A 15,837-nucleotide genomic window follows, 5' to 3' on the forward strand; every position below is an offset into this window, starting at 1 on the left:
GCTTGCAGGAAACATTTCATATGTAAAGTTAGTCTTAGGGTTTCCATTCATGTGAAGAGACAGCATGACCAAGGCAACTCTTATAAAGGACAACATTTAACTGGAGCTGGCTTACAGAGTTCAGAGGTTTAATCCATTATTGTCAAGGCAAGAACATGGCAGTGTTCAGACAGGCATGGTACAGGTGGAGCTGAGAGGTCCACATCTTTGAAGGCCACTAGGAAAAGACTGGCTTTCCAGTCAGCTAAGATGACGATCTTAAAACCCATGCTCATGGTGACACTCTTCCTCCAACAAGGCCACACCTACTCCAAGACGACACCTCCAAATAGTGCCGCACCCTGGGTCACACCACCACAAAGTTTAACAGAGATGTTTCATTTTTAGACCCTAACTGATGCTATCTTAGCTACTGTTCTCTTGCTGTGAAGAAACATATGAGCAAGGTAACTATAAAAGAAAGCGCTTAATTAGGGGCTTAGAGTTTTCAGGGTTATTCCATGGTCATCAATGGTGGGGAGCCTGATGGAAGACTGGCAGGACTGGAGCAGTAGTTGAGAGCTTACATCTGAACCATAAGTTTCAGACAAAGGGAGAGGGAGAGGAAGGGGGAAAAAAGGGAAAGGGAGAAGGAGAGGGAGAGGGAAACACTAAGTCTGGTGTGGGCTTTGGAACCTCCATAGCACACGGCTAGTGACACAATCCCTCCAACAAGGACACACCTCCTTAAGCAAGACTATAAAGAGAATCTCTCATGTACAGTATGGAGGCATCGTCTGTCAATAAAAAAGCTGATGCCCAATGAGCTAAAGCAGAAAATAGAAGGTGGGAATTTTAGTAGGGAGAGAGGAATTGTGGGAGAGAGTAAGGCAGGGGAACAGACTTGCCCCAGACTCTGAGGAGATAGATGCATGAAACCGAGAAGAGGTAACCAGTCGTGTGGCACTCATAGAATAGAATAAACAGGTTAAGTAAGTCATGAGCTAGTTGAGGGAACAGGCTCAAGCTTGTGGCCTAGGCATTTATTCATAAATAATACATCTCAGAGTTGTTATTTCAGGAACTGGGGCGTGGGTGGAAAAGCTCTTCATGACCAAGGCCACACCTCCTAATCCTTCTCAATTTGTTCCACTAGTTGGGAACCACCAAGCATCCAAATTTATGAACCTATGAGGGCCATTCTCATTCACACCAGCACAGATGCCTTTACAGTAAGGTGGCATTTGGGCCGGAATCCAAAGAGTGGTCTATAGAGAGGGGAAAGGGGCAAGCAGGTAGGAAAGTTTCAGGCCAGAATGAACTCAAAGTCCTGAAATGTTACATACACACTAGTAAGGCTAGAACACAGGGGCAAAAAGACTGACAAAGGAGGAGTTGAAAGTTGTTGGAGTGGGTGTGGCCTTGTTAGAGTGGGTGTGGTCTCTTGGAGTGGGTGTGGCCTTGTTGGAGGAAGTGTGTCACTAGGAATGGGTTAGGAGTTGGGAAAATGTTGAACAGAGCTCTGGAGCTTAATACACGGACCACGTGTAGCCATTGAAGGACTCTTAGGCAGGATAACAGTTTACCGTTGGCCAGCTTGTTCAATCCCTCTCTGGCCGGTGTATGCAAACTGGATAAGAATGGAGCAAGAACAGAAGAGAGGAGACCAGTTAAGGGTCAAAGAGAATAGTGGCTGCCAGTGGCAGGCCTAGGCAAGGACAGCAATATATGTCTTAGAGGTCGGTATGGTGGAACTTTCTAGTACGGAGAGGGGGTAGATTAGAAAAGAGGAGTGAGTGAGTATATATAAGTGACTGGATGCTGCTGCTGTGTGCCTGGGAGAAAAACTGGGATTGGGTTATAAGATGGTTTGAAAGAAAATGGCCCCCATAAGATCAGAGGGAATGGCACTATTAGGAGGTGGGGCCTCATTGGAGTGGGTGTGGCCTTGTTGAAGTGGGCGTGGCCTTGGAGTAGATGTCTTTTGAAGTGGGTGTGGCCTTGGTTGGAGTGGGTGTGGCCTTGTTGGAGGAAGTGTGTTACTAAGAAAGGGCTTTGAGGTCTCAGATGTTCCAGCCAGGCCTAATGTGGCATTTTTCCCCCTTTCTTCTTGCTGAATCAAATGTAGAACTCTTGGCTCCTTCTCCAGTGCCATGTCTGCTACATGCTGCCATGTTCCCCAACGTGATAGTAGTAGACTGAACCTCTGAAACTGTAAGCCAGCCTCAATTAAATGTTTCCCTTTATAAAAGTTTTGCCGTGGTCCTGGTGTCTCTACACAGCAATAGAAACGCTAAGTCAGGTTACAACCTTTTGCATAACAGATCTCTGTTTCAGTGGCCGGTTTCTCTTATCTACTGAAAATTTTTAGCTTGAACAAAGGAAAAGAAAAAAGGAAAAATGCCATTTAAGTTGAATTATTCATTCCTTCAACAGATATGTGTTAGACATATGTTCTAGACAATCTTATCTATTCTGAAATTGCACAAATTTCACAAATTGCAAGAATTTGTGAAACTTATTTCTACCTGATGTGTATATATGCACATGCATGCAAAGGCTCACCATACCTGGACTCCAGAAGCAGAGAGGCAGGCCTTGGTGAGTTCAAGACCAGCTCAGTCTACATTGCTTAGTTCCAAGCCCGGAAGTGTTACATACATAGTAAGACCCTTCTTTAAAAAGAAAAAAAAAGGCATATCAGGGTAAAAATTTAAATATGTGTATATGAGAAGAAAGTGGCTTATTATAGCTTACATGGAGTTAAGACAGGCTGTCTTTGATGGGATATCAAGTGGCAGGAGGTCGAGACAAAAAGCAAGTCATGGATTTGCAATGCTATTCCAGCCAAAGGAAAAAGGGTCAGTTCCCCTCAGCAGTGTCCCATGAGCTGTAGACAGGCTGGTGTCAATCATTCGGGGATTTTATTTTATTTTTTTTCTGCTGCTGTGAATAACAAAATAAAAGCCTGACAAAATAAACTTAGGGGAGAAGAGGTTCACATTTCAAGGCGGTGACAGACCGCAGAAACTTGAGGAAGGTGGTTGCATGATGTCTAGAGTCCCTAATGACTTCTGCTTCCCTGAAGTTCAGGAGCCACGCCCAGCAAGCAGGGTTGCCCTCCTTCCGGGGGGCAGGTCTCCCCACCTCAATTACCCAAGGAAGATAATCCCTCACAGGCACCCCCCAGAGGCTAACAATCTAAATAACCACTCACAGTGTGGCTTGCCTGCTAGATGATTCCAGATTCTGTCAAATTTACAATCAACATTAACTGTTATAATGTTGGGAAGTACAGTGGGAGGTGATGTTTGAGAGGTTCGAGGACCACATTTCTTATGGGAAGGAATTTGGATCTGACTGTAAGGCTAGGAACTACTGGATTGTCTCTGCCTTTCTGAGGACTCTCAATTCGAAGAGTCCCATTAATAACAATATAATCTAGATGCATATTTCAAGATATATGTTTCAAAAGTATAGAAGGCAAGACCTTGGAGAATGTGTACACCCATATCCATAGTACTGTCCCTCTCGATAGGCATAGGTAGAAACAAAGATCCACCAATGTATAACAAATAAATAACAACCAGTGGAGTCTTTGACCTTTAAAAATAAGGGAATCCACTTGCAAGTTCCAGAATGCTCTCTTGTCCTTTCTCCCTGCTCTGAAGTAAACATTCTCTCCTCTCCCGTTGTTCATTGGCCATTTTTTCTTTCCCTCAGATCTGAAATAGCCTTCCTCTGTTCACACACTATTGGTCTCTGATTTCCTAAGCCTTTGGGACTTAGACACTGGATGTGGGAGGCTCTACATAAGGTTCCTTCCTCTGTGATACCATCACTCCCCTGCAGAAGGCCTCTCCCTTTGCCTTCAGCACTATTTTGATTCTCCTGACCTCTGCTGAACCGGTATGAAAACCTGGAATAGCTTCAGGCCATTGTGCCACATCAGAGATCCAGTTCTGCTGTATCCAGTTCTGATCTAGTTATCATGGTTAGTGCCTGAGATTGAATATTCCTTCCTTCCTGAGCCATGCATCATCAGCCTGAGTCAGGCTTTAGCGACAATTAGAAAGGAGGTGTCAGACATCGGGATCTGATTGTCTGGCTTACTTGTTATAAGTTATATTTTTTTAAACTGCTAACTTATATGACAAATCTGGGAGGCCCTGTTGGCTAGCATAATTTATTTTATTGAAGTAAGAGGTGGTGTTTCGGGGTTGGGGATTTAGCTCAGTGGAAGGCCCTGGGTTCGGTCCCCAGCTCTGAAAAAACAAAAAAGAAAGAAAGAAAAAGAGGGGGTGTTTCCCCTAATGCTTTAGACAAGCTCACTGACCTGGATAAACTCTAGAAACCAGTCTAATATTGTTTAAATACCCTTATAAAATCTAGGCTAGTCACCATCAATGGAGTTCAAGTGTTTGCAATAGGTATCCTCTGGATATTTATATCCAAAAGCCAAAATGGCTAAAGAGCACCCAAATACAATATGTGAAACACGTGCATAGTTTTAATTGATTCCCATTTTCCCCAGCTAACGTTTCAGACTGAGTATCTGTCTTCCTCTCTGGAACCAACCTGCTGCAATGGCCAGGTCCTCATAACAAGACAACAATTGGTGACTTCTCCCCATTGTCTTTTCCAAGTCCTCAAATAGGGACTAACAGGCAGGATTTGAGTTCCACATTAGGCTTCAACCTGGCTATTCTGTATTCAGTGAGGGTATGCTCTTCCAACATAGATCATTGAGCCCCCTCCTAGTCTTCAGACAACAATCTGTGACCCGGAGAGGCAATCTGGTTCTGGTCTTCCAGTCCATCCCTCAGAGCAGCCACCACTGACCAATCTCTCCATCCTTCTGTACGGCCCATGGGAATGGATTTTAACGATTCAGGCTTGTCTTTTCTAGGTCAACTAGCATTCTCAGAGTATTAGCAAACCTAGTTCCCTGCTACGCTGAAGCCTTTTGCCTGCTTGCTTTCAATCTTGCTGGCAAATTCAGGTATGCTCTTAACGAGGCATCCTGTTACCGAGGCATTCCTTCCCCAGTATTAAAATCGCTTCTTCAGGATTCCAGCAGATCACCTCATGGACTGAGCAACCGAGAAGCTCGTGGATTCTCTCAGCCTGTTCATCTCCAATTCAGTTTGTTCAAAGCAATAGCTACAGGTCCCCAATCTTGCCTTTGCCCCTGGAATAAAATGTATATATGTATGTGTATGTGTATGTGTCTGTATGATGTCTATGATGTATATATCAATTGTATAGGTGTTTCCAAGGAAGTGTCAGGTTACCTGAAACTGGAGATCCAAGCAGTTGTGAGCCACCTTTGGATGCTGGGAATTGAACTCAGGTCTTCTGAATGAACAGCCAGTGCTTTTAACTGCTGAGCCATCTCTCACAGCTGTTGGCGCTCAGTGTTAAAGGTCTTGCTGTGTTAATTTTCCTTTCAGAGTGCAAAGGGAAAATTGTTCTTCATTCTAGAGGTGTCCTTGCCAGGCCAGAAAAGGAGGGGCGTGAGAGAGTGTCATTGGTACAACCGCTAAAAGAAAAACCACAGGCTATCAACATCAGCTGTAGAGGGAAATAGGAACCGGAAGCAAAGAGAGCAGGCTTTCAACCCTGTACAGGAGAAATCTAACACACAGGCATCCATTCGGACAGGTGTGGAAGCTGGCACTGTATATCTGCAAACCTGAAAACCCAGCATCCGACTGTGTTATTTGTCCTCAACTTGGGATCAAACGGATTTGAGGGAGGGAGGTGAGAGACAGCAGCATGCTCCCACATGAAAGGCTTTCTCTCCATCTCTTAACTGCCTTTTAATAATCTGTGGGTTGTGGATGCTACTCAGCCCAACTCTCGCCAGTCACACACAGGACTCGCTAAAAACTCGAAGTCAAAACAAAAGTTGTGCATATAAGGTTTTCAACTTTTCTTTCACTCTTTGAGATTTTGGAATGACATCAGTCCCCATCCTCACCCCTGCAAACCCTCCCATGCACCTCTCCTTGCTCTCTTTCTAATTCAGTCTTTTTTCATTAGTTGCTTTTAGACACACACATATGTATATGCATCCGTTTAAACATAGTCCTAAACACGTAAGTACAACCTGTTCAGTCTACATAATGATACTTGCATGCATACATGTATATCTTCAGGGCTGACTGTTTGGTATGGAATAACCAATTGGTGTGCTCCTGGCTGGCTGGTGAAGACTGTCTTTCCCATGCCTAGCATTCTCCAGTTGCCTGCAGCTCCTGCAATGAGACCCCATGACCCTCTTCCCCACCCCTATCAGCATGTCTACGATTGTTGTTTTTGTCCAGCTCCCGGAGTAGCCTCTGACACTGTTCCAGCAAATTCTCCATCCTCTGGTTCTTATGATCTTTCTACCTCTCTTCCGCAGTGACCCCTAATCTTCCATGCAGGAGCTATATTGTAGATTTTCCATTGGGATTGGGATCTCTACATTTTGATTGGATGTAGTTTTCTGGAACTGTCTCTAGCTGTTGCAAAGAGAAGTGTCCTGATGAGCATCAGGACCACACTTACCTGTAGGGGATTTTCAAACCCACTATGAAGAAGGGAAACTCCATTTTCTTTTTGTTATCAGCTTAAACTTTGAGAAAAGAAAAAGCACTTTAACTTGTTAGGTATTAATTTATTTTGAGCATTGATGAAGATTAATACCTTTTTCTACATCCTGCCTTCTCAGTGGGATGTAAGTATGGGGAACGGTCTGGGATGGGGTCAGCATTCTCAGAGAAGTGACCATCAGACTCTGTAAAGGACAGTCTGTCACTACAGAAATATATGCCCATTCCCAGGTGCTGCCACTCTGTCTCTGTTTTATCGATAGGAATTAAAAAAAAAAAAACAAAACAAAAACAAAACAAAACAAAACAACAACAAAAAAACCCTCTGTTTACTGTATTTTCTTTACAACTGAGGTTCACAACTCACCCCAAGTTAAATTTGGTTACTTAACAACACACGTTCTTATGTATTTTTAAATCTCCCCGTGTGTGCATTCACGTGCACATGTATGTTAATGCGCGCGCACACACACAAGCCACACCACACACGGCCATGTCAGAGGAGAGTGGAAAACACTGGTCCTGGCCTTCCACCCTGTTTAGGACAGGGCTCCTGGCTTTTTCCACTGACTAAGCCAGGCTACTGGACCTGCAAACCTCCAGGGGTTTTCCTGCCTCTGCTTCCCAGCTCTCTGCCGAGTCCTGGGATTACAGATGTGTCCTCTACTGGCTCTGACCTGGTTATGGGAATTTGATTCCAGGTCCTCATAGTTGTTCAGCAAGCATTTTATCCACACCCATCTTTCTTTCTTTTGAAAGTATAACTGAAGCATCATTAACTACCAATAAAATTCCCACTTTAAATAAATACACAAGTCGGTGATTCTGAGTAAGGCATGGCGTTTTGTACCACCCCGAGCCAAGTATAGGACATTTTCATGCCTTGTCCTCAACCTCAGCATGAGGAACACTGCTCATTCGCTCCATCTCTGCCTCCCAGAGATCTTTCTTGAAAATGAAATCTTAGGTTAGATGATCCTCCTTCTGTGGTGTCTTTCACTCAGCACACTGTTCGAACACTCCTCCACGGGAAAATGACCGTCACTACTTCATTCCTTCACATGGCCAGGTAATCGTCTACAGGTGGGTGTAGCCCAGACTGGTATCCCTTTGTCAATTGATGTGTGCTGGGGACATTCCAAGTCAAGGCCATTATAGCTAAAGTTGTAATAGTTGCTCCAGACGGTCACACATAACTTTTCTTTTCTTTTTTTTTTTTTTTTTGGTTCTTTTTTTCGGAGCTGGGGACCGAACCCAGGGCCTTGCGCTTCCTAGGTAAGCGCTCTACCACTGAGCTAAATCCCCAGCCCCATAACTTTTCTTGTGAGCAAATAGATTTCTCTTTTTGTTCAAAGGATTTATTTTTGTTATTTTGTCTTCCCCCCCGCCCCCGGAGCTGAGGACCAAACCCACGGCCTTGCGCTTGCTAGGCAAGCGCTCTACCACTGAGCTAAATCCCCAACCCCCAAAGGATTTATTTTTATTTTAACCACCAACAACTATGGACATACAGGGATGTTCACTTGAATGTAGTACCCCCAGAGGCCAGAGGACGGCCTCAGCTCCCTTGGAACTGGAGTTCTGAGCCACCAGATATGGGTTCTAGGAACAGAGCTCAGATCCTCTGCAAAAGCAGAATGCACTCTTAACCACTAAAGCCATTTCTCCATCTCACTTCATTTCCTTTTCTTAAGAAAAAGAAAGACAGAGAAGACAGTCCTCAAGCTTTCAGTACCCATTTTTTCCCCACATCTTTGCAATATCAAAAGAATGGACCACAGACCCTAGAGGTGAAGCCCAAAGAAAATATTTTATAAAATGACTTTCCACTCACATATCACCACTGGGCAAAGAGCATGATCTCCTGGCGCACTTGCTGTGAGAAGACAAAGCTCACTGAAAGAGTATACTTAGGCATCTTGGTTATCAGATGGAGAATCTCTCCCATACATTTTAATTACAACATCCTGGAACTCACAATGGTTTGGTATAACACCTCGCAGGTTGTTAGAGGCCTGATAAATAGTTGCTGACTGATTCTTAAAATGCCCACCGAGGTTCATTTTTTTGGAAGGCAAAATAGCAAAAGTTCAATGTTGAACAGTAGCTCTCCATTTTGTGCAAACAAGTTAAGCCTTCTGAGAAAACACAACAAACTAGCCTGAGAGGGCCCCAAGATATACTTACCTGTTGGGCAGACTCATTGATCTTTCTTGTCTCACAAGGCCCCCCGGGGAGGCAGTTGCTTGAGGGCTTGGTTTGGGGAGGGTGTTTGTGCTGCGACTTTGTGCTTGTTTGGTGAACTGAGATCAGACCTTTCTGACACACAGGGGAGGCGAAATCTATCCTAGCAAGCTTCAGAGCCTTGCAGGCACATTTTCCTACAAGGTAGATTGGCCTGCATCCAACAGAGGCTAGCTTCATCTCAGTCACTTCTCTGCATTCGGTTCCAAGCTGGTGTGGTTACATTTGGGCTGTTAACTTCACAGATTCTGACCACAAGGAAATCCAACTCTCCCTGCGGCCTTCCTGCGGACAATTTAGCCACCATATTGGGTCCCAGATGCTGCTAATACTTCCTTGCCTGTGGTCTGTGGGCACTGGGGTGGCTTGCAATGTCTCTAATTGGACAAATGGATATCTTCCTTTGGGTTTTCCCAGGGCTCAAGCTGACAGTGGAGACAGGCATCTTACATGCATGCCTGCCTGCAATATCTACTCTGTGGTCTGGATGCCAAGACCAGAGATGCACAGGACCTTTCAGCCAGGCTCGAAACCTCAACAGCCTCAGCCAGCTCATCTCCACTCTCAGACGACTGGTACCCTTCGTTTATTTCCCTATTCTCATGATAAACCATTGACCAAGGCAACCTAAGAGAGGAAGGACTCACTCTGGTTCACGGTTTAAAGATACGGTCACCACTGTGGGAATAATCCAGGCTGTCAGAGCTTGTGCCAGCTGATCGCATCAGATCCACAATCAGAAATCGGAAGAACAATGAATAGACAATGCAGCTCAGTCCAGGATTCCAGCCAGGCAATGCTGCCGCCCACAGTCAGTGAGCCTCCCCACCTCAGCAAAGGCAATCAAGACTATACCACAGAGATTGGCAGCGTGATTCTAGATTCTATCGAGTGGACAGTTAACACCATCGCAATGGTCAAAAGCACTTTCTACTTTAATTTTCGAAACATATGTTCCTGGGCACATGTCCATCTATCAGGAATTCTGACTTTCACATTTATTATAGATTGGATTAAGGAACTTGGTGGCCTGTGGCTGTAACCCCAGGACTCAGGAGGCTGAGGAAGCAGGAACGTAGTGAATCCTAGATTAGCTTGGTCTTCGTGGTAAGTTCCAGACCAGTAAGGGTTACCAAGCAGGGCCCTCTCCATAAACAAACAAATAAGCAGACAAGATTTAAATAGTTATAATTTTTCCATCTTAATAGGTATCAATTTAAAAACATACTCAACATTTTAACGTGTCCTTATTGCTCAATTGTCTTCCTTAGAAGAAAGGAAAACACATGCTGAGAAGACTGCTTAGTGTGTGGATCTGCACTGAGGTAAAGATCCGATCACCAGACCCACAGAAATGTAGCTGCACAGGTGTCTGTACCCACAATGCCATGGGGGCTAGGGGCAGAGGAGTTGCTGGGATGGCTGCCAGCCTAGCTCAAGGTTCAGTGAAAGATCCTGGCCCCAGGGCATGTCAGAGAAGGTGATTCAGTAGGACATGCTGTCTGTTCTCTGTGAGTCCATGTACAGGTATGCACACGGGCACATGCACACACCCTGTATGCACACACATGTGTGCACATACACTGTGTGCACACACACCTAAGAGAGAGAAGCAAAAAGTCAAAACGTCAGGAAAAAAAAGCAACCATGTGTCCAGCCACACTCCAGCACACAGGGAGCTAATTAGGAGTTTGAAGCCAGCTGATACTACAGAAAACGATGAACAAGAGACAATAAATCTTTTTTAAAATTCCCAACAAAGCAACAACCTCCGCTTATCCTCAGCGCCACATTCCCCTGCTTTGGTTTCTTGTTATCTGCTCCTGTCTGAGATACTAAATGGAAAATTCCAGAAATGAAAAATCCATAGGTTTTTAAATTGCACGCTGTTCCGTGTGGCATGCTGACATCTTGCACCGTGCTGTTTTACCCTCCCAGGGTGGGCATCATAACTTTGTCAATAAGATGCCCCCGTGTCACCTTGCTGTTTATTACTTACTGCTGTTGCTTGTGCTTAGTCTATGGATCGAGCTTTACCGTAGGCTGGTGGGGGGACGATATGTGTAAGGTTCGGTACCATCTACAGTGTCGGGTGTCTGTTGGAGGTCTTGGGTAATACGCCTTTGGATAAAGGGGACCACAGGGACCTGTCCCGTTAGGCGATTACACTCTTCTCCTGGAATTACTGCTGTCCAGTCGGCTCTGTTATCATGTAGTGATCTCCACCTTTCTTTCCCTTTCAAACAATAATCCTCTTCACTTTTCTCCAAAGTTTGACCTGCCCCCTCAGGAGGGCATTTTTATTTTTGTTTGTACAGCATTCTTTCCTTCTGGGAGGTAAATGCTTCCTTCTCGCCTCAGGCTGTGTACTCCAAGGGCACTTTCTTTTTCTTACCCAGGGACAGGCAATGATCCAATTGGCCAATCAGAGCCTTTTCCTGTACTTTTCCAACACAACTGAGAGGGAATGGGGTTCTTTGCCTTCTGGTGAAAACACTCTCTTACTTAAGCAGGGCCCAGATGGCTTTTTTTTTTTTTTTAATCGTGACCTGAAGCTTTGGTTTCTGTACTTATCCTGTGCCCCCACCACCATTATTTTGTCCAGGTTTTTTTTTTTTTTTCTGATTTTGGACATTTATTGCTGAATTCTTTTAATTAAAACATCTTTTTAAAAAAACATGGTATAGAGCTAGAGAGTTGACTCAGTGGTAAAGAGTGCATGTTATACCATTGTAAGGACTAGAGTTTTGGATCCCAGCGCCCACATAACAAGCCAGGCACCCATATAAAACCCATAGTCCTAGCTGCAAGTGGGGAGGAGAGAGAAGAATAGCAGCAAAGTGGTATGTTTGGTTTTGAACTCATTCTTTCCTTTTAAAATGAGTTAGGTGGACACAGTAGTATGCACCTGCAATTCAGTTCCTGGGAGGTGGAGGCAAGAGTATTAGAGTTCGAAATCATCCCGTGTGTGTGTGTGTGTGTGTGTGTGTGTGTGTGTGTGTGTGATCCTCTATAGCTAATGTGAGGCTGGCTTGGACTGCATGAAAGTTTATCTCAAACCACCACAACAATGACAATTACTACTACTCCTACTCCTACTACTCCTACTACTACTATCACTACTACTATTACTACTACTACTACTACTACTACTACTACTACTACTACTATTACTACTACCAACAATAGCAGCAGCAGCACAACAACCACCAGGTGCATTTTTTTTTTCCTCACTCCAAAGTTTACCGGAGACGCAGATGAACCTATAAAGTGCTTAGAAAATGAATCAGTGCAGAATATGGAGACAACTGGTGCTCGACTTTATGGGGTTCAAAAGCACTCTCTGGCTGTGAGGGTTTACCCAGATTAGATTAGTGAGGCAGGAAGATCTGCCCACTGTGGGTGGCATCAGGCCATAGGCTGGAGTCCTGAGTTGAATAAAGAGGAAGAGGAGACCGGAAGAGCACCATTCACTGCTCTCTGTCTGTGGGTACCATGTGGCCAGCTGCCTCAATGCCTTCTTCACCATGGTGGACCGTACCCTGGAACTGTGAGCCAAAGCATAGCCTTCCTGCCTTGCTTCCTGTCAGATATATTATCACGGCGATGGGGAAAGCGATACTAAGCAGAACTATGAAAAATCTAAAGCAAAACCAAATTAGACCAGCCCAGGTTAAAGGGTGGCGGCTATAACGTTATTTGCAGTTTTCTGAAAGCCAGACAGAGAAACGCAGCTGTTGCTTATGGTCAGGAACGACGTTCATTCTCTTGCTTCAAGTGTGCTGCTACGAGGCAGAGTTTTACTCTTTATTAAAGGAAATGTTTCCTGATGTACCAAAAATGAAGTAAGACTGTAAAAAAAAACCTTACAGGTTATCTTTTTGTTATAGCACATATTTGCTGTACAGAATAGCAGAATTTTCATTACAATATTTTCATAGGTCTGTGCAACTTAATTTGATCAGATTTTTCTCCATTACCTTTCCTTGTTGTGGATTTGGTCTAAGGTCTGCATTATGTTCTTTGGGTTCCCAAAATTGCATGAGAACCTGTATGTAAGATGCTGAGGGTCCCCGTCCCTAGTTGGTTCTTGCTGGTAAGGAAAGTTGCTGGCAGCCCATGGCTAGGCAGGAAGACAGAGACAGGACTTCAGGATTTGCAGGAAAGGGAAACCAAGAGAAGAAGAGTCACCATGCCAGGGAAAGAGTAAGATGTAGGCTTGAAAACTGCAGAAGACAGAGTACCAATCACTTAAGAGCACTCCCTCCCCCCCTGCTCTGGGTCTAGGGCAGCAAAGACATAATATAGATTTTAGTAAGTAATAACTCAGGAGTATTAAGAGGAAGCATTAGCAACATGGAAGTTTGAAAGCGGCTCAGCCATTGAGCTGATTAAGGCCTATTACATATACGGCTGTGTGTGTGTCATTCATTAGGGGATCCAGAACGTTGGGACGGTTAGTGAAGAACTTGCACCGCAGCCACTGGGCGATATGAGTAGTGCTAATCGCATGCAACAACATTTTCTCACTTCGCAACCCCCACTGCCTCCTTCTCCTGTCCTAAATAGTCCTACCTTTACTCTTACGTCACTTATGTGTTTGTTTACTTATTCATTTAGATGGAGCCTCTCTGTACAGCTCAGGCTAACCTTGAGTTTACGATCAGACTCCACTTTTCCTCTTCTTTCATTCTAGGACCCAAGCACAGGGAATGGTGCTGCCTACAGTGGACACGTCCCACCTCATCAACCTAACCTAATCACAGCCATGCCCAGCCTCCCAAGTGTTAGCATCATAGGCGTACATTTTTAAAAATCTAGAGTCTTCACAGCCTTCATATAGGGAAAATACTTGATATTTGTCTCTGTGAATCTGGCTCATTGCTTAACTCCCACTTCTCTACAGAAGGTGTGATTTTAATCTTCTCTGTGGCCGAATAAAACATTGTATATACATAATATGCATTTTTGTCTGCTTATGTGTTGGTAGGCACCTAGGCTGACTTTACAACTTGGCTCTTATGAATAGAACTGTAATAAATATAGGTAGGCAGACTTCTTAATTGTTGGCTACTGTTGAATTATATATATATATATATCATTGGAGATATATATATATATATAAAACATTGGAGATATATATATATATCTGTGTGTGTGTGTGTGTGTGTGTGTGTGTGTGTGTGTGTGATGTGTATGTGCAGTCACCTGAACAAGCCCGAAGAGGGCACTGGATTGTTACAGGTGGTTCTGGGTGTTGGGGACGGAACTTGGGTCCTCTGGAAGAGTGACAAGTCTCCTATCCACTGAGCCATCTCTTCTGCCTGATTTTTAGCATTGTGAAGGATCTCCATTACTAACTTCTTGTGTAGTTTGGCTCTTTTAAAGTCCCAGCATTAGAGCCTAACAATTTCCTCTCTCCATATCCTATACTGTCTCCATGTGTTTTTCTTATTTTCCTTGTGACAGATACTCAGCCCAAGCTAAGAGGGAATTTCAGTATAGTTTTGATGTGCATTTTCCTGGTGGCTAAAAATGTTGACTATTTTTTCAGGTATATATTGGCCACTTGTACTTCATTTTTTAGGGAGTGTCTTAGTTACTGTTTCAGGAGACTCCGTGACCAGTACAACTCTTGTATCAAAATAGAATTTAAGTGGAGACTGGCTTACAGTTTTAGAGGCCCAGTCCATTATCATCATGGCAGGAAACACACAGGCATGGTACTAGAGCAGGGGCTGAGGGCTTTGCACCCTCATCTGCAGGCAGAAAGACAAAGACACTGGGCCTGCCATGGGCATTTGAAACCTCAAGTGCATTCCCAGTGACACACCTCCTCCAACAAGGCCACGCCCCCTCTAAGAAGACCAGGTCTTCTAATCCTTCCCAAACAGTTCCACTAACTGGGGACCAAGCATTTAAGCATGTGAGTCTATGAGGTATCCCATTCAGACTACCATAGGAAACACCCGTTTATTGGTTGTGTTATTTGTTATTTTGTTACTTGAGGTTTTCTTCAAAGCTTTGTGTATGTTCTGAATATTAATCCCCTATTCAGCAAGTAACTGATAAATAAAGATTTTCTAACAATCTGTGTGCTGCCTCTTCACTCTGCTGTTTCTTTTGTGGTGCAGAAGGTTTTAGTGTCCTAAAAACCAATCCTTGATATTATTCTCTTGAGCTGTTGGACTTTTCCTTAAAAATTCCTTTCCTAATTTTCCTTTACAAATTCCTCTGCTTTGAAATGTTTATCTTGTTTTTTTCCCTAGTAGTTTCAAGTCTTTGGTCTGTATGAACTAATTTTTGTAAAGGGTGAGAAACAAGGTTCCTGTTTCATTCTTCTACATGCGGACATCCTGATTCTCCTGGCTAAGGTTGTTTGTTATTGGGTATACAATTTTCTACTTTTATCCAGTATCAGATGGTCCTAGAAGCACAGACTTACTTCTGGGTCCTGGGACCTCAACTTTCTTGCATTGGTCTATAGATCTATGTTTTACATTCATGCCATGCTGTTCTTGTTACTAGGGGTTTGTAGTATAATTCGAATTTGGGTGTTAGGATACCTCCTGTGATGGTTTGTATATGCTTGACCCAGGGAGTGGCACTATTAGGAGGCATGGCCTTGTCAGAATATGTATGTCACTGTGGGTGTGGACTTTAAGACCCTCATCCTAGATGCCTGGAAGTCAGTATTCTGCTAGCAGCCTTCAGATGAAGGTGTAGAACTCTCAGCTCCTCCTGCACCATGCCTGCCTGGATGCTGCCCTGCTCCTACCTGGAGGATAATGGACTGAACTTCTGAACCTGTAAGCCAGCCCTGATTAAATATCCTTGTAAGAGTTACCTTGGTCATGGTATCTGTTGACAGCACTAAAACCCTAAGACACCTCCAACATTGGGGTTGCTTTGTTTATTTGGTATCTTTTGTATCTCTATTGGAATTTTAAGATATTGGGGTTTTGTCCTTTTTTTTTTTAGATCTGTGAAGAAAATCATTCGAATTTTGATGGGA

The 15,837-nt window shown here is 44.0% G+C and overlaps 1 long non-coding RNA gene across 1 annotated transcript in view; it reads right to left on the minus strand.

Annotated features, from left to right (window-relative positions):
* Positions 1-4,471: 4,471 nt before the first annotated feature.
* LOC120094128 (uncharacterized) overlaps positions 4,472-15,837 on the minus strand; it is a 30,732-nt gene continuing 19,366 nt past the window's right edge. The window contains exon 2 of the long non-coding RNA XR_005488116.1: positions 4,472-5,521. This is a non-coding gene — a long non-coding RNA (uncharacterized LOC120094128). The remainder of the gene's footprint in view (positions 5,522-15,837) is intronic.

Source organism: Rattus norvegicus, chromosome 8, assembly GCF_036323735.1.
Source record: "Rattus norvegicus strain BN/NHsdMcwi chromosome 8, GRCr8, whole genome shotgun sequence".
In the NCBI taxonomy this organism is placed as follows: domain Eukaryota; kingdom Metazoa; phylum Chordata; class Mammalia; order Rodentia; family Muridae; genus Rattus; species Rattus norvegicus.